The 19,409-nt window shown below is 48.9% G+C and overlaps 1 protein-coding gene across 3 annotated transcripts in view; it reads left to right on the forward strand.

The window, feature by feature from the left end:
* PC (pyruvate carboxylase) overlaps positions 1–19,409 on the forward strand; it is a 239,134-nt gene that overhangs the window by 52,419 nt on the left and 167,306 nt on the right. Inside the window, exon 4 of one of the 3 annotated variants that reach the window (XM_030568620.1) lies at positions 2,103–2,303. The exons of the other annotated variants lie outside the window; for them this stretch is intronic. The gene's annotated coding sequence lies outside the window, so the exon portion shown is untranslated. The remainder of the gene's footprint in view (positions 1–2,102; positions 2,304–19,409) is intronic. 3 annotated transcript variants of the gene reach the window in all.

The raw sequence follows: 19,409 nt of genomic DNA on the forward strand, positions 1-19,409 counted from the left end.
CTTAGCTTGATCCAATGCTCCTAATGTATGCCTGTACCTTGAGCCAGTGAAGAGACTAGAAAACTGGCAAGGGGGATGGTGGGCTTGTGGGAAATTCTCCTTTTTTTGGGTAAAAATTCGAAGACTGAAAATCTCTATTGAAATACTGCCACAGTGCCTCATGGGAGCTGTAGTTCACATTTCTCATGTTCCAGTTCTCCTCTATAGGCTGAGCACTCTGGTCAGACTACATCTCCCATGATGTACCATGGTTCCCCCTCTTGGAGAGGGGAGGCAGTACATCAAGAGAGTCCATGGCCATGGGGCATCATGAGGGTGGCGGTGGTAGTCTGGCCAGGGAGCCTGGCCCCTAGAGGAGAATGAGAGCATGAGGAACCTAAGTTACAACTGCTATGAGTTTAAAGGGACAGTCTGCTCTTGAAAATGATATGAAGGGATGCATTGGTGTCAGCTGTGCTGGTCTGAGCACTGAAGTCCCTCTGCACCATTCAGCTGTGGCATGGTGAGCTGGAGTCTATTCTAGTTCCTGCATCAGAATAGTTCACCAACTTCTTATTACAGGGCCAGACAGGGACTCCTGTACAACCCCGCTGAAAGTGACGAGGGAGGGGGGCTGCCAGTTCTCTGCGGGTGATGGTTACACAGAAGAAAGAAAGAAAACTCATTGCAACAACACCTCTGGTTGAGTGAACCTGGGACCACTGGATCTTAAAGCATGAGTTGGATTTTAAAGTATAGATTCAAAACCTGTGGGTTGTGCCCTCTAAAAGGAGAGAGTCCTGACTGGATGGGCCCCTGGCATGCAAAAAAGGACTTGCAGTCTGGAAACAGTTAAGAGCCACATAGTCAAAGAACCAGGTCCATTAGCTCGGAGGCTCTAGCCTCTATACACACATTGGCCACTAGAGGGAGACAAAGAATCACACTGCATTACCAGGAGCCAGGAAGCGAGTTAATCCGAATTTTTTCCTGTGGAAAGCTTTTTCGCTGCACAATCAAAACTGGACACTTTTCACAGGAAATGTCAATTTGAATGAGAAATGAAATTAAATTCCCCGCAGGGGAAACCAAACAAATCCAGGTGTGAAAAGAAAAACATTAGTTTTGCCTTAAAATCTCACTTTGTTTTTTAAAAGCGTTAATTAAAAGCAAATGAAAATGTTACACTTCCGTTGAAATGAGAATTGTTGTTTTGTTTTAACTTAAATTCCATGCAGGTGTGTTTGTTTTTAAAAATCACAAACCCTTGAAATGACACTTTAATCGAAATATTGATTAGAAACAAGGTTTTTGATGGAAAATGTCATTATGGTTGAAATCAAAACACCAACAAAGAAACAGCCCCGAAAAAACAAAACCCAGCAGCTGCAACTCTGGAACAAACTAATTTATAGCACAAATTTTGACTTAAAATGTCATCTTATTTTTCCATTAAAATCCTCTCAAGACAAAATGACACTATCCGGTTAAAATGTCAAGTAGAGAAAATAATTTTCACTTAAAATGTTTTGGTTTTTTTGCTGAAAACTCCCCAAAAATGAAATGATGCTGTAATCAAAATGGTGACTAGAAACCAGATTTTTTTTTTATGTTGATTTAAAATGTTCGTCTGCGTAACTTCTTTTTATTAAGACAAAGTTACAATTCAGCATTAACATGCTACATCCTACATTACTTATTCTGGATCTGGTTGATAATCAAAGAACCTGGCCAAAGATTCTGAAGGGTGGCCACATGTCTAAATAATGGTGGTCTTTTTCAAAACAAACAAAAATGGGAGTTGACACACACGTTTATTTTGAATTGTTTCGGAACTTCACCTAGGTAGCCCAGATTTTTCCCCGCCCCCAAGGGTATCCGGGTGAAAATAAATGGCCTATGATATGCAGGAGGTCAGAGTGGTTGACCTAATGGTTGCTTTTGGCCTTAGAATCTGTGAAACTATGTAAAGACTTTCTTGTCTGAAGTTCCTTGAGGGGAAAATGTCATTGTTTTTTTTCCCAATCAGTTGTAGTAATGCAGATGGGAAGGGAATACAGATGGGTCATCCCAACCACATGTTAAAGGAAATGACAAAAAAAATCATTGTCTTTCTGTTGTAGGAACGAAGATGGATAGAAAGAGAGAGGTCTAGAAGAGACGAGTGGCAGGGTGAGGGATCCTTCTAGAGAGACTTCACAGAAGCAGGAGGAATAGAAAAGAAGAGGAAAAAAAAAAGGCAGATGTTAGAAAAATACAGTGAGTGACCTGCTAGGTGTAATCAGCCATGATTGAAAAATACAATCTGTCAACGGGAGATAAAGGTAACTATTAGCTTGTAACTAAGTCAATTATTGTCAGTCTGGCCTGACTCACTGAGAGTTTGTAAAAAGAACAGGAGTACTTGTGGCGCCTTAGAGACTAACACATTTATTTGTGTGCGCTGTGGCTGGGAGTGTGCTTCCTGGCGTGGGTAGACAGTCATGTACTAGCTGTGCTAAAAGTAGCCACATGGCTGTGGGTGGCAGCTCAGGTTAGCCACCCAAGTAGGTACTCAAGGTGTCGGGTGAGTTGTACTCAGGTTGCTAGCCCAGGCCACTGCCTGTGCCCCCACAGCCACGTTGCTCCTTGTAGCGTGTTATCTTGAGCAGAACTAGCGCCGGTAGCTCTACCTGCTCTGAGAACCACTCTGTCAGCGGCAGTGTAGAGTTCCTGCTGTCGTTGCTACAGGGAGGGGCTGATGTATCAGATTGATTCATTATTAGTAACTGGGAGTTGTTTAAACTAATTCAAAGTAAGAGCAGTCCACACAGGGAGCTAATCCGGAGTAGTTAATCTGCTTTCAATTCACACAATTTGTTGGAATTCCCCTTCATATAGTTTCCTAGTAGCTAGGTTGACTTGGCGCTTCCTCTAGCCTGATGCAATCTTTGGGTGTCTTTCACTGCTGCAGTGGCCTCTTTAGCCCCCTGCTTAAAACTTGCAAATCATTAGCCCTGGAATTCCTGCAAACAGCCTCCAAGCAGCTCCATCGAGAGGGGATTACCTAGGAGACAGGTAATAGGCTAGCCACTGTGCAGCCTGCCAAGCTTGGTGCACCTCTGAGCCACAGGCGGATTGCCTTTAGTCTCTCACACTGAGACGGGTTCAAGTCAGCTGTTGGGTCAATTTGCAGCCTTGGCAGAGGTAAGGGGCATCTGCGGGAGGTATAGGGCTTGCTGTGTGGAATTTAGCACGCTTTGATTTCCTTTGGAGACGCTTGGGCCTTCGCAATATCCAAAACGTGACCTGTCTCGGCCACAAGCAGCCCGTAAATATGCATTGACAAGACCTTGTCTTGACTAGGCTAAGAGGTCATGTTTGGATTTGCTTTGTAACATATGCTAGCTAAACCCAGCCTAAGCTCAGCCTTTCTTCTCGGGCAGATGTAAGTTAAAACCTTTTATCTCAAGTGCGACTGGTCGGGTTGTCGCCTAAAATCTCGCTCTAAGTACTAACCTCTTTCCCTAGCATGGGCTGTAATTGGGCCTTAGCTGGCATGTGTTAGTGAAGCCCAGCACTCTTCTTAGCCCGTGCAAGGCCTTTAGAGAAATGTGCATGCTAGGAAGCCATTTCCAGGGCGAATGATTTGCAAATTTTTAGCAGGGCTGAAGAGAGCAGTATAAGGTCATTGAAAGATGTCATTAGAGGAAGCTGCAGGTCAGCCTAACTAAAGGGAAATTGTAGAGGGGAGTAGGGAGTGACTTGCTGCTCCATGTGCTGCCTTTCTATGTTTACTCTCTTTCTTTTTCTGCTTGTTGGCTCATGTTTGGTAGCTGGAAATGTTCTTCTGAAGTGGAAGGATGTTCCAGCAGCTGGGACTTGGCTGACCTGGGTTCAGTTCCCTGCTCTGCCACAGATTTCCTGTGTGATCTTTGTCAGGTCACTTAGCTTGTGTCTGCATCAGTTTGCCCATCTGTACAATGGGGATAATAGCATCTTAGATGTTAAGGAGGACTCTGTGTGTGTGTTGCAGCGGTAAATCGGTGTTTTTCTGTCACTACCATTCTGAACAAACCAAGCTGGGTAGGCCAGGACTGGGTGCTGTGCCTGGTTCTGGGGTCCACATTTTGTGGAATATTGGAGAGGCTGTGAAGAGCCACAAGAGTGATTCATGGTCTGGAAAAACAGAGTGAGGACTCATCTACATCGGGAAATTGACCTGCATAGCTAAAGCATAATAGTAACCCAGAGGCTAAAGGAGCACAGTCTATTTAGCTTATCCAAGACAAAGCTAAGAGGTGGTTTGCTCCTGATCTATACGTACCCCCACAAGGAGGAGATTTCTGATAGCAGAGGGCTCTTTTGTCCAGCGGACAAAAGCAGAACAAGAATCTGTCTCAAATGGATCCACAAAGGCCACTTGAGCCTGGTGACTGAAGTCCAGGACTCCTGGGTTTTATTCCTGAATGGCTACACGTTTGCTTGGTATATCTGTCCTGAGGAGAGGAAGGAGGGTGCAATGGTTAGGGTGTTGACCCGGGAGACCTGGGTTCTTTCAATTCCCTGCTTTGCCACAGGCCATGGGCAGGTCATTTAATCTCTCCCTACCTCTTTTTCCCCACCTGTATAAGGGGGAGAATGGTACCTACCTCAACAGGTGGCGGGGGTGGAGATTGCCTCCTCTCCCCAGAGTGTCTCTGTATAGCGACATTTGCACAACCCTATCAAGTGCTTGATGGCTCCACCCCCCTCTCTAATTCTCACCAGATCACCCAGTGACAGGATATAACCCCCCTGCAGCCATGCGGGAATTCGGTGTGGGCTGTTTCCCAGAAATGCTAAAGACCTTGTGTATGCTTCAAACGGGTCAACATAGCTACGGTGCTCCAGGGTGTGAAAAGTCCATGGCTAGGCCATGGTAGTTCCCACAAGGTAGACAGAACCTTAGTCCCTAACAAGATGAGAACATGTTTCTGTACTAACAATTCATGCTTTGCCCTTTGACCCATTGAGTTCAAGTTCTGTTTTGGTTTGGGCCTTGCAGATTGCAGGAGACATAATGCCTTGTTCTGGGATAGCTTACCCTGGTCTCAGCTTATGCAGCGCTCGGCACAGTGGAAGCCCTGGTCTCAGTCAGGGCCTCTAGGCAGTACTGCCAGTAACCACCCATTCCATCTATTCTTGTGTGTCTGAAGCTAATGCTGCGTGCCACAAGCTGCTGTGTTTACCAATGGCCATCTTTTATACAGAGCTGTCAGCAGCAGTTTCAACAGCATTGGGAGTAGGGGCGGGTTAGCTCTGCAACACAGGCTGTAGCAATGCATCTTGAGAGGCACCCATTTGAATACATACAGCATGGGAACTGTTACTAGTTTGTATTCTAGTGGTGCCTAAAGGCCATTAAACCAAGACTGGGGCCACTTTGTGCCAGGTGCTGCCCAGAGAGAGGCCAGTCTCTGGCCTGAAGAGCTCATGATGTGAATAGACAACAGGCAAACCTGCGGACTGAAGGTATTTGCCTAAGGCCAGGAGCAGAGCTGGGAACAGAACCCAGGTGTCCAGGCTTCCAGCTCAGTGCCCCGTCCGCTAGACCACGCTGCGTTTTGTGCGGGGCCTGGGATATTGACTGTTGTGCAAGGACCAGCCTTTTATTTGTGCCACAGAACAGGCATGTCAGGAATGTAGCAGGTCTCCTGCCTCCTCATGCAGCAATATAAAGGAATTAGCAGCAGAGCTGGTTTGAGATTAATATTGTTCCAGGGTGTGATAGCATCCTAGTGACTACAGGAGAATCTGTGTAAAGGTAAAACCCTCTTCCCATCCCACCATCCCTACCAAGCCAGCATGGGCACAAGGTTTTATTTCAAGTGGCTTATAAAACATCTGAGACAGGGCTGTACTTAGGTGATCAGGGTCCCTAGGCCACTGGGCACCATGTCAGATTTTCTACAATACTAATAATTATTTGTATTCCACTAGAGTCTAGGAACCCCAGTCATGGACCAGCGCCCCTGTTGTGCCAGGTGCTGCCTGGGCCCTAGACAGGATTGGGGGGCCCACCGTGCCGGGTACTTAACCACAATCTCTTCCTTTCAAATCTGTGTGTACTTTGGCTTCTGATAGCTATAAACAAAGTGTTTCAGTGAAGCTTGCACAACGTGCCTTGTGCCTCTGTTTGCTATGTGTGGACACATGGTGTCTTTATCAGTGAGTGCCCAGTACAAATAGCTCCAGTGGCTTATTTATGATCAACTTAGAGAACCACCAGTGACTCATGGCAAACCTTAGGGAGAACCTCCTACAGTGCCTAGCTTTTTAATATGACATCTGTGATCAAGTCTGTTCTTCTTCGAGTGATTGCTCATATCCATTCCAGTTAGGTGTGTGCGCGCCGCGTGCACGTTCGTCGGAAGACTTTTACCCTAGCAACACTCGGTGAGTCTGCTGGGTGCCCCCTGGAATGGCGCCGCTATGGCGCCGGATATATACCCCAGCTGACCCAGCCACCTCTCAGTTCCTTCTTACTGCCCTTGTCGGTCGTTGGAACAGTGGAGTGTGGCTTAGCTGACCTCCACTTCCCTAGCTACTCGTAGTTTTCTCGTTCGTTATTGTGTATATAGTTATCAGGGCTGGCTCCAGGCCACAGCACGCCAAGCTCGTGCTAGGGGCGGCACGCCACAGGGGGCGCTCTGCCGGTTGTCGGGAAGGCAGCAGGCGGCTCCGGTGGAGCTCCCGCAGGCGTGCCTTTGAGAGCTCCACCGGAGCCACGGGACTACCGGACCCTCCGCAGGAAAGCCTGTGGGAGATCCACCGGAGCCGTGGGACCGGCGAGCAGCAGAGCGCCCCCCGCGGCGTGCCGCCCTGCTTGGGGCGGCGAAATTGCTAGAGCCAGCCGTGATAGTTATAATCCTTTTTTATATATCTATAACGTAACGTAAGTATAACTATATATATATAGTTATACTTACGTTACTTCCTTAATAGCATAGTTAGTTTAGTAATAGTTAGAGGGGTTCGGGGATTAGCCCCTTCCCAGCACCCGGTGCCGGGGCCCATGCCCGGCTCACTGGGTTTCAAACCGTGCTCGGCCTGCCACAAGCTGATGCCGACAGGCGATCCGCACGACTCCTGTTTGAAGTGCCTCGGGGAATCACACCTGACAGCTAAGTGCCCAATTTGCAAGGCTTTCAAACCATGAACAAAAAAGGAGTGGGACATCAGGCTTAAACAGCTCCTCATGGAGGCAGCTCTCACCCCTCCACCCTCGGCATTGAGCGCTGGTCAGTTGGTGAGCAGAAGCGCCTCCTTGGCACCGGACCGCACCGGTATGGCCAAAGCCGCTCGGCGCCGGACGTCGCCGGCACCGAAGTTGGCTCCATGCTGCTCCCTCTCCCCGAGGTTGAGGAAGGCCAAGATTCCTGCTGCTTCGGCACTGACTGCACCGCAGCCAGAGAGAGCACCTAAAGTGGATCACCCGGCGCCGATACCTGCCACGGCACCAACTAAGTTGGCACTGTCAATTCCGGTCCCACAAGGGCCGTCGAGTCCGGCACCTGTTAGCTCCCTGGCATGTGCCGCGGTAGAGCTCACCATACCATCCACACCGGAGACATTCTCAGCGGCAAGGGACCTGATCGCCTTGACAGACTCGGCACTGCCCCTACCCCTGGCACTGCCGGTGTGGGTAATTCAATCCACAGGCAAACCAACCTTGATTAGACCACCCTCTGTCGGCACAGCGGATCGGCACCGCTCACAATCGCGGTCCCGCAGACGCTCCAGGTCCAGACAGCGCTCCCGCTCTCGATGCTGCTTGCAATCCTGGCACCATTCCGCTACACGGTACTGGTCAGACTCGCGGCACCGGTCGGTATCCCTTTCACCGGCTCACTACTCACAGCACCGCTCCAGATCTCGGCACAACTCCAGGCACTGTGCCTCTCGAAGCCATTCACGACACCGGGATTCGAGATCTCGGTCGACCTCCCGGCACCAATCTGGTCGCAGGTCCCGATCTCGCTCCCAGTACCGATATGCTTCCCGGCACCGGTCCCCGATATGTAGTGGAGCGAGGTCCGTTGGAACATCTGCCCAAGGCTTCTCCGCTCCTCCATGGCCATCCAGACACACGTCGGTGTCTTCCCACGCGGACAGCTACTATGCCCAAGACCGCGATTCGGATGTGCCCACCGGAGTTTTTCCAAGAAGCCCGGTCTCAGGACCCAGGACCTCAGCAGTGGTCCTTTTGGACATCTTTGGCGTACCACCAGGCCCAACGTGCTCCGTTAGTTCCGGCCCGCTCTGCTCCATCAGAGCACCGAGCACCAGAGGCCACAGTTAGCCGTCCTCCTCCACCTGGGACGGAAGAAGCGTTAGTCCACCCACTGGTTTCCCCGGTACCGCTGGAGCAGGAACTGCCGCAGGAGCAAGAGGCCATACAGGACCCGCTCGTCCCTGGCATTTCCTCTTCTTCCTCTCCAGATGAGGCAGTGGCAGGGACTTCCTCCTCGGGGCCGCCTCCAGTAGACCTAAGAGCCCATCAGGACCTTCTCAGGAGGGTAGCGCTCAACATGAACCTCCAGGTGGAGGAGGTCCTGGAGGTTGAGGACCCTGTAGTGAGCATCCTGTCGGCGGATACCCCCACTAGAGTGGCTTTGCCTTTCATCAGGACCATCCAAGCCAATGCCAACACCTTATGGCAGTCCCCAGCCTCCATCCCCCCTATGGCAAAGGGGATGGAGCGTAAATACATGGTACCCTCTAGGGGGTACGAGTATCTGTATGTCCACCCTGCTCGCTAGTTGTCCAATCAGTCAACGTAAGGGAGCGCCATGGCCAACAGGCGCCAGCCCCGAAGTCTAAGGAGGCTTGGCGAATGGACCTACTCAGCCGCAAGGTGTATTCGGCAGGCGCCCTACAGCTCCGGGTGGCAAATCAGCTCTACTGAGCCGATATAACTACAACACCTGGGCAGAGGTGGGTAGATTCACAGAACTACTCCCCCTGGGTTCCCGCCAGGAATTCGCTGCTTTCCTGGAGGAAGGGAGAAAGATGGCCAGAACCTCCCTCCAGGCTTCACTAGATGCGGCCGACTTGGCAGCCAGAACTCTGGCCTCTGGTATCACCATGAGACGCATCTCATGGCTACAGGTTTCCAACCTCCCGTCGGAGTTACAATATACCATCCAGGACTTACCCTTTGATGGTAAGGGTCTGTTCTCGGAGAAGACTGACCCCAGGCTACAAAGCTTGAAAGACAATAGAGTCATCATGTATTCTTTGGGCATGCATACACCTGTGACTCAACGCAGACCTTTCCGTCCCCAGACTTACCGCCCGTACTTTGTGCCCAGACACAGGCAAGGCTTTAGCAGATGGCGCGGGTGGGGTGGGCGTAAACACCAGTCAGGACCTCAAGGGGGCCAAAACCATGGTGCCTTGAAACCACCAGCAGGACCAAAGTCTGCCTTTTGAAGGTATGCCCGAGGACGGAGTACCAGTTTCAGGACAGGATCCTTTTCCTCCCTTCTCCAACTGCCTCTCCTACTTCCTCCCGGCGGGTCCCAATTGACCTCAGACTTCTGGGTCCTACGCACGGTGAAACAAGGATACCACCTCCAATTTGTTTCAACCCTGCCTTCCCACCCTCCAACCCAGTCCCTCTTCGGGGATGCCTCTCACGAGCAATTCCTCCTACAAGAGGTGCAGACACTCCTCGCCATAGGAGCGATAGAAGAGGTACAAAAAGACGAAAAAGGCAAAGGGTTTTACTCCCGGTACTTTCTGATCCCCAAGTCGAAAGGAGGCCTCAGGCCTATCCTAGACCTGCGAGGCCTCAACAAGTTCATGATAAAGTTGAAGTTCCGCATGGTCTCCCTGGGGTCCATTATCCCGTCCTTGGATCCTGGAGACTGATATGCTGCCCTCGATATGAAGGACACGTACTTTCACATCGCCATTTTTCCTCCGCAGAGGAGGTATCTTCGCTTTGTAGCCAACCGTCAGCATTTCCAGTTTACGGTCCTTCCCTTTGGCCTCTCCACAGCCCCAAGGGTGTTTACAAAGTGTATGGCCGTAGTCGCCGCACACCTCCGCCGACGTCGGATACACGTATTCCCGTATCTGGACGACTGGCTCATCAGAGGGACCTCCGAGACACAAGTCACGCAACATGTAGGCATTGTCAGGGACCTATTCACATGCTTAGGCCTGATGCTCAATACGGAGAAATCCACACTGGTCCCCACACAAAGGCTAGACTTCATAGGAGCTACCCTGAACTCCAATCTAGCCAAGACCTACCTACCTCAGCTGCGGTTCCAGGCAATGGCAACGATCATCCGAGGTCTGCAGAACTTCCCGACGACCTCGGCTCGCACCTGTTTCAGTCTCCTAGGTCACATGGCTGCCTGCACATATTTGACCAAATATGCCAGGCTCCGCCTTCGACCTCTCCAAACGTGGCTCAATTCGGTATACTGTCTGGGCAGGGACCCGATAGACACAATAGTCACCATTCCGCTGAGCACCCTACGCTCCCTCGACTGGTGGCTAACACCCTCCCTGGTATGTGCAGGGTTACTGTCCCTGACGACAGACGCGTCATCTCTCAGATGGGGGGCTCACCTCGGACACCTTCGTACCCAGGGCCTCTTGTCATCACAGGAATTGGCACTTCACATAAATGTCCGAGAGCTGAGAGCGGTCCGCCTGGCATGCCAGACATTCCAGCAGCATCTACACGGCCGTTGTGTCTCAGTGTTTGCAGACAACACAACGGCCATGTATTATATAAACAAACAGGGAGGGACTCGATCTTCCCCCCCCCGTCAAGAGACCATCCGACTCTGGGACTTCTGCATAGCCCACTCAATAGACCTGGTAGCGTCCTTTCTCCCAGGGGTTCGGAACACTCTGGCGGATCAGCTGAGCAGATCCTTCCTGTGTCACGAATGATCGATAAGACCAGATGTTGTTCATTCGGTCCTCCAGAAGTGGGGCTTTCCCCATATAGACCTATTCGCCTCTCGCACAAACAGGAAATGCCAAACGTTCTGCTCCTTCCAGGGTCTTTCACCAGGATCAATCTCGGACGCATTCCTCATGTCGTGGAAGCACCGACTGCTCTATGCCTTCCCTCCGTTCCCGCTGGTTCACAAGGTCCTGATAAAACTCCGCAGGGACAGAGCGCACCTAATCATGATCGCGCCAGCATGGCCGAGACAGCACTGGTACACCACACTGCTCAACCTGTCCATAGCCAGCCCAATTACCCTGCCTCTCCACCCGGACCTCATAACGCAGGACCACGGCAATCTTCACCACCCAGACCTGCAGGCTCTTCACCTCACGGCGTGGCTACTGCATGGCTAAACAGGTCAGAGTTACGCTGCTCCACTCTGGTACAACATATACTCCTGAGTAGCAGAAAGCCTTCCACTCGGTCAACATATCTGGCCAAGTGGAAACGTTTCTCCTGCTGGTGTGAAATGCAGAATGCTACTCCCCCTGAGGTCTCGATCCCCACTATCTTGGACTACCTCTGGTCCCTTAAGCAGCAGGGCCTGGCGGTATCTTCTTTGAGGGTGCACTGGGCGGCCATCTCCACATTCCATCCAGGAGAGAATGGCCACTCCGTGCTTTCTCACCCTATAGTTACTAGATTTCTCAAGGGCCTGGAGCGCCTCTACCCCCAAGTACGCCACCCTGCCCCTGCTTGGGACCTGAACCTAGTCCAAAGCAGGCTTATGCTTCCGCCATTTGAGCCGTTGGCAACTTGCTCGCTGCTATTCCTGTCCTGGAAGACAGTTTTCCTAGTAGCCATTACATCGGCCAGACAAGTCTCCGAGCTTCGAGTGCTAACAGTGGACCCACCGTATACTGTCTTTCACAAGGATAAGGTACAGTTGCGACCACATCCGGCGTTCCTCCCTAAGGTGGTGTCGGCCTTCCATACCAATCAGGACATCTTCCTTCCAGTCTTCTTCCCGAAGCCTCACTCATCCCGGCGGGAACAGCAGTTACACTCCTTAGATGTCCGTAGGGCGCTCGCTTTTTATATTGATCGGACGAAGCCCTTCTGTAAATCCCCCCAACTCTTCATTGCTGTGGCTGGCTGGATGAAAGGCCTACCTGTCTCCTCCCAGAGGATCTCCTCTTGGGTGACGGCATGCATCCGCACATGCTATGACTTGGCTCATGTTCCCTTGGGCCAGCTCACTGCACATTCTACCAGAGCTCAGGCTTCATCAGCTGCCTTCCTGGCCCATGTTCCAATCCAGGAAATATGTCGCGCAGCTACCTGGTCCTTGGTCCACACCTTTGCTTCGCACTATGCTCTGGTCCAACAATCTAGAGATGATGCAGCCTTTGGCTCAGCGGTTTTGCACTCTGCCGCATCTCACTCCGATCCCACCGCCTAGGCAAGGCTTGGGAATCACTTAACTGGAATGGATATGAGCAAGCACTCAAAGAAGAAAAGACAGTTACTCACCTTTGTAACTGTTGTTCTTCGAGATGTGTTGCTCATATCCATTCCAAACCCATTCTCCTTCCCCACTGTCGGAGTAGCCGGCAAGAAGGAACTGAAGGGTGGCTGGGTCGGCTGGGGTATGTATCCAGTGCCATAGCGGCGCCACTCCAGGGGGCACCCAGCTGACCCACTGAGTGTTGCTAGGATAAAAGTTTTCCGACAAACGTGCACGCCGCGTGCGCATACCTGACTGGAATGGATATGAGCAACACATCTCGAAGAACAACAGTTACAAAGGTGAGTAACCGTCTTTTCCACTGCTGAGAATGAAGTGCTTAAGCCATGTGGCCACTAGGGGGAAGCAACACAACTTGGGAAACAGTATGATCCAGTGAACTCGGGACTCCGGGTTCTGGTCCCAGCTCTACTGACCCTACATAAGAACGGCCATACTAGGTCAGACCAATGGTCCATCTCGCCCGATATCCTGTCTTCTGACCGTTGCCAAAGCCTGGTGCCCCAGAGGGAATGAACAGAACAGGTGATCATCCCCCATCACCCATTCCAGTTTCTGGCAGAAGTGACCCTGGGTAAGTCCTTTCCCTTCTTGGTGCCTCTGTTCAACTGCCTCAATTTATTGTCTGTCCTGAGACATGGGATTCTTGGGTCAGCTTGGGCAAGTGCCTTTCCCTTTCTGTGCCTCAGTTTCCCCTCCCACACTTTGTTTCTTTAGACCGAGGTAGGTTGTGAGGGCAGAGACTGTGTCTCACTGTACTCCTGCAGCACAACAGGGCACGGGGGTCCCAGGCTCAGTCAGAGTCTTTGCAGCACTTGGCACAACGAAGCCCTGATCTCAGCTGCGGCCTGTGTCAGGCCAGCACAAAGGGGATCCCGTCTCAGTCAGAGCCTATAGTAGAAAGGATAGCGTCAACCTCAGGTGATAGCAATTGATCACAATAGCTGTGGAAGTTATTTCGGGGTACACAGCCACCACACTCTTGTCTGAATCTATTGCTTTCTGTTGTCAGCAGATTAGAAGGAAAGTAATTTCCCCTCAATTACAGATTCACACCTTTCAAAGGCTGGAAGGGAGCATTCTGATCACCTGGGCTGACAGAACCCAGGCCAGAGCTTAATTTCCTTTGGCAGCACCTTATGGATGGTCATATTCACTGCTGTCCCTGCCAGTGGTTATGCTGGTGTTCCACATGAAGACACGGGAATGATGTATTGCAGTTTAGATTTTCAAAGCTGAATAAGGAATTGGACTGTCTGATTTCCATTTAATTTTGATGAGAATCGAGTCTCCAAATCCCTCGGGCTCTTTTGAGAAGTATCAGCCTTAAAGCAAGAAAATGGGATTGTAAACAGAGCACAAATTGGGGGAGGGCTGGTGTGTTTTAACTCATTGCTCCTGAAATGGATGAGATTTACAAATTGACCCTGCCCCTCTAATACACATGGTTTGGGTTCTGATCAGATTACTCAGTGATTGAATTAAAGGCAGGGCAGCATTTGTTTGACATGACCTAACCCTAAACATTGCTCCCTCCTCTGCTGTGGAATGAGCATTTGCAACCTGCAAAATAGCCTGGGGATTGTATTAGCCAGTTGCTTATAATAATTGAACTCTGTGTGAAGTGGTTTCCTTTCAAAGAAGATGGTTTGCTTTCAGGGGCTTTGATCCAATTAAGCAAAGGATTTGGGTTAGCTAGTGTTTGCACAATTTCATTAGGGGGAAATGATTACACTCAAGGATATATGGGAGGCAGTGTTATCTAGGGCAGTGGTTCTCAAATTTTTGTACTGGTGACCCCTTTCAAATAGCAAGCCTCTGAGTGCAACCCCCCTCTTAAAAATTAAAAAAACTTTTAAAGATATTTAACGCCATTATAAATGCTGGATGTAAAGCGGGGTTTGGGGTGGAGGCTGACAGATGGGGAACTCCCACTTAATAACCTCACGACCCCCTCAGGGATCCTGACACCCAGTTTGAGAACCCCTGATCTAGTGGTTAGAGCACTGGACTAGCAGTCAGAACTCCTGGGTTCTATTCTGTCTCTCTGTCTGTTTCCCCTTCCTCGTTTTAGACTGTGAACTCTTTGGGGTAGGGTAAATCTCTCACTATGCATCTATGCAGTGCCTGGTTTGAAAGGGCCCAAAACTTGGTTGGGAGGTCTGTGCTGGGCCTGGCACAGTGGGGGCCTTGATCTTGGTCAGGATCTGTGCATCCGACGAAGTTCGTATTCACCCACGAAAGCTCATGCTCCAAAACGTCTGTTATCTATAAGGTGCCACTGGACTCTTTGCTGCTTTTACAGATCCAGACTAACACGGCTACCCCTCTGATACATAAAGGTCTGTGCAGCATCCTGCATGACAGGGACTGCAATCTCAGCTAGCTCCTGTTTGTTACCATAATACACAGAAGTAATAATATGCTAAATATTATCTTAATCTGTGCTGCATTTTCTCCCCAGCAGAATGGCACAGGTCCAGTCCTTCCAAGGGGATGTTAGCAACCCTTTAAATATCTCTTAAAACCTTTGAAATCGCTCTCTCTTCAGTGTTCTCCACTAATCTTGGTTCTCTATCTGATTCTTGTAGCATTACTGGCCAATGCTTCAGTAGAATTCACCTTATTCCTGTCTCTGAGTGATGGGAAGTAGAGAATTTATTACTGGTGTGTGTGTCTGTCTGTCTGTGTATCCCAGCATTCATTTCATGGATAAATAACCAGCTCTGTGTGTTTTCCAAAGTGTGGTGGGGCATGAGGCTCTGGCTAGGTGACATCCCAGAAAACATTCCTCACAGTGATAGACTGCAGGAGCTGAATCTGTTTATCTTAGTAAAGAGAAGGTTAAGGGGGTGGGAGACTTGATCACAGTCTCTAAATACCTAGCTGGGGGTCAGAAATTTGATAATGGGCTCTTCACTCTAGCCAACAAAGTTCTAACAGGATCCAATAGCTGGTTGCTGAAGCTAGACAAATTCACACGAGAAGAAGTTATAAATGTTCACCAGCGAAGGGAATTAACTATTGGAACAACTTCCAAAGGGCTGTGGTGGACTCCCGTCACTGGCAATTTGTAAATCAATATTAGATGTTTTTCTGAAAGATCTGCTCTGGTTCAACCAGAAATTAATTCAGGGCTGTTTTATGGCCCATGTTTTGAAGGAGATCAGATTAGATGATCCGAGTTCGCCCTTCCGGCCTTAGAATATATGAATTTCAGTTTTCTTTTGATAACACCCGCCAAATACCCCTTTAACAACTCAGGTCTAGTGGAAGTAGTACAACTGTGGATGCAGTTGGTATAAAAGTTCTTAGATTAGTGTAGCTGTTGCCTGTACAGGAAAGGGAATGAGCAATACTGGTACCAGGGTGCCTTTACATTGGTATAACTGCATTCACAGTAGGGGTTGTATTAGATCAGTCACAAAATCACCCCTGCAATCAATGGGAGTATATCCATACGAGCAGAGGGGCACATACTTCATGGCTTCTGTCAGCAGAGCTCACTGCACATATCAGTTGCTCCTTGCATCCCTCCATTTCCATCCCCCAAACACGCCCACTCATTCAAGTTCCCTGGGTGCCACCCTCCCATGCCCCTTTCTTTTCGGGCATCCTTAAACCCTCCACCCCTTCCCTCATGTCAAGGACTTTGTGTACTTCCCAGTCCCTCTTCCCTTAGACCAGGATCCCTCATTCTGCCCCCCTGTGCCAGGGGCCTTGTGTATGACCCCCATTTTCCCCTTGCCTCCATTCCAGGGTCCTCCTGTGCCCATACCAGCCTAGCACAGTCCCAAAAATTGGGACTTAATTGATTGGATTTGGTGGTCCAGTTATTGTGTTACAGGCAGACAAAGAAATCCCATCAAACTGAGTGTTAGATTTGGCAAGCTTGGCCAAAACTGTGTGTGCAGACAAGGCCTTGGTCTCTAGCTGTTCTGATTGTGAAGAATGGCTGAGTTTGCAGAGAGCCTGAAACAACAGCTCTGAGGTGTGAACCGCTTAGCCAGTTTCAATGGGTGCTGGCTCAGAAACCAGTAATGACACAGTGGCTGTAAGAAGGGTGGATCCTATTATGAAGTGGCATGCACCATGATCACATGATCGAGCTGTAGGATGGGATGTGGTGTAGGATTGCTTTGGTTGTATTTTCTTTAAGTAGGAGCTCAACTAGAGCTGGCCAGGAAACGATTTTCCCAACCTGCATTGAGACAAAAGATTGAAATCTTGAAAACTTCGCAAACCGAATATTAAAAAACATCAGTTTGGGTCAGTCAGACCATTCAGATAATTCCAAGAGGTTTCATTCTGATTTTGACCTTTTCTTCTTCAACATTTTTTGTCTTCGTTTCAAAATTTTAGTAAATTGAAAGTCTTTTTAATTTGAAAAATCTAAGTCTTCCGGTTTGAAAATGTCACAATTCAATAATTTCAGAACTTCTTTTCAAAATTCTTTGAGCCAGAAAATGTGTTGAATTTGACCCTGTTTCGATTTCAAATAATTTGTGTTTTTTGATGGAAAAAATGGATTAGCAAATATTCCCAGATGGCTCAAGTCTCAACTTTCCATACCTGTCCCAGTCCATCCCTAATGTGTCTGGACAGCTGTTTGTGCCTGCAGCACTTTCATTCATGTTCAAAGAGTCCCAAGTAGAGCCACTCAAAATTTTTCCATCCCAATGTATGTTTGTTTGTTTTTTGATGGAAAATGATTTGTTGATAACATTGTACCCCCCAAAAGGCGTGTTTTTGTCCAGAATTATACATAAGAACAGCCATACAGGGTCAGACCAATGGTCCATCTAGCCCAGTATCCTGTCTGTGGCAGTGGCCAATGCCAGGTGCCCCAGAGGGAATGAACAGAACAGTTAATCATCAAGTGATCCATCCCCTGTCGCCCATTCCCAGTGACCAACCAAAATAGCTTTTTATGCCATTTTAATGCCATATAATGCTAAACCTGAAAGAGTTTGTTTTTGCTTGTTTGTCATCTTAGAAAGTCTGTTCTTCTGTTTTTGCTCGAGGATTCTGGGAAGAACGAGACCAGGGATGGCGAAAACTCCCAGCTCATCAACCGATGAGGCAGTGGGTTCTGAATCTTAACCAAAGAGCTTTGCCCCCTAAAGTTAAACAGATGCTAACCAGTTTTAAACAGTGATTCAAACAAAGCCCCCTTCCCCTGATTTATTCCTGTTTGTTTGTGAACATTGTCATGTTTTTGTCCCAAATGTTTTCAGCTTTTAACCAAATTGGTTTGGTTGCCAAAAACAGTGTTCGGGTTTCAGCTGCCCAAAATTTAAAACAAACAAACAAAAAAATTGGATGGAATTTAGGGTGTGGGAGAATTCTTTTCATTACAGTTGGGTGTTGTTTTTTTGGCTGGGAATGTAGTTCCCAGGACCAACTCTGATGCAGAGCGAAATCTGTGTCAGAAGTGTGGTTGTAGGTCTCTTATCTGCGAATCCTATAGCTTACAGTAGTGCTTAGGAGCCTGGTGCGCTAGGTGCTGTACAAACAGAGAACAGGACAGTCTTTCCCCAAAGAACCTTGGGCCCACGCGGATCAGCACTGTATTTAATGTCAACTTTATTTCTCAGGCAGAGCGGGGGAAGGCTGCATGTGTACGATGCAGAGAACTGTCTGTACAAATTGTTATCGCCTACCCTAACAGAATGGCTGATTAGTTCGTGTCTCATTTCATTCTGCAGCTCTTCCAGTCAAAGCAGCATGACAGGAGCAGTGGTTAGAATAAAATACTGCTCAGGCAGTTGGTTGAGTATTAACACTTTGACGTCTTCCATCAGAGGTTCTGCAAATGTTCTCATATCCTCCAAGCCAGGCCTGGCTTAACCAGCATCAGCACTGGGGACTAGGTTAGGATGGGAAGTTGAGAGTTATACGTCCCTTGGGTTAACTGATTGCTCACTGATTGAGGTTAGCTAATGCGAGAGTGGGTTAAAAATTTCCCGGCGGAATGTTTTTCTGTTGGAAAATACTGATTCAACAAAATCGAAATGTTTCACAGGACTGTCAACGATGTCGAAATTATCAAGAGGGAATGATTGAAACATTTCCTTTTGACTAATAAATCCAAACTGGCCCAGGTGCCGAGAAGGGCTCCTAGGCTGATGTGACCCAGGTGCCCTATGTTGGCAACAGACTGTCTGTATAGTTATGAGTCTATACCCAATGACTTGTCTAGATATGCCCAGATGGGTGTGTCCCCCCGTGATTGCCATATTCATGATATTTCAACACAAGGGCCATGTGTGGTCTCTGCTGAAAGTGAAGAACTTGCTGGTTGTCATGGTTATTGCAGGATATATGTACAGAGAATATTTTAAGAGTTATGTGACATGTAGAATATCATGTTCTGATGTTGCTGGAGATGATGCAGCTGTGGTGGGGTGGTTCTCAGACCTAAGTCAATCTAGAGTCAAAACAATGGACATCTTTGGCCCAGCCAAGTGGTCACAGTCTGCATAAGGTGCAGGCTTGGGCCTTTACAAAGCACAAAAGATTTCAAGAAAAGATCTTGAAGAGGGGGCCAATGGGGCAAACCGAGGTTACCCAAGTGGCCTGGTTATGAAGAGGCAAAAGGTCTGGACCGGTATAACAGGAGAAAGAAGGGTGCAAGACGGATCCATTACTGAGGTGATACTCTGCCAGTGTGTCTCACAAGAAGTGGGTCCCCGCCCTCTCAAATGGATGGACTGACCGCTGGCAGAGAAGCAGACTAGTTACGAACTACAGCCTCTAGATTGTGTTTTATATTTTTCTTTGATCGGTTACCATGTTTCCAATCCTTATGCTTGCATCAGTTTGGATCTTTATCTTCAGGCTTGGGCTTTGTCAAATCAATGTCTCTTTGGTTTGACCACAGACAGCCGTACGTGCTGAGAGCTACGGAGAGCAGAGCGTGGCACTGAGGTGAAGCTAAGAAATGGCGGGGCAGCGAAT

The sequence above is a fragment of the Gopherus evgoodei genome, chromosome 7, assembly GCF_007399415.2.
Source record: "Gopherus evgoodei ecotype Sinaloan lineage chromosome 7, rGopEvg1_v1.p, whole genome shotgun sequence".
In the NCBI taxonomy this organism is placed as follows: Eukaryota; Metazoa; Chordata; order Testudines; family Testudinidae; genus Gopherus; species Gopherus evgoodei.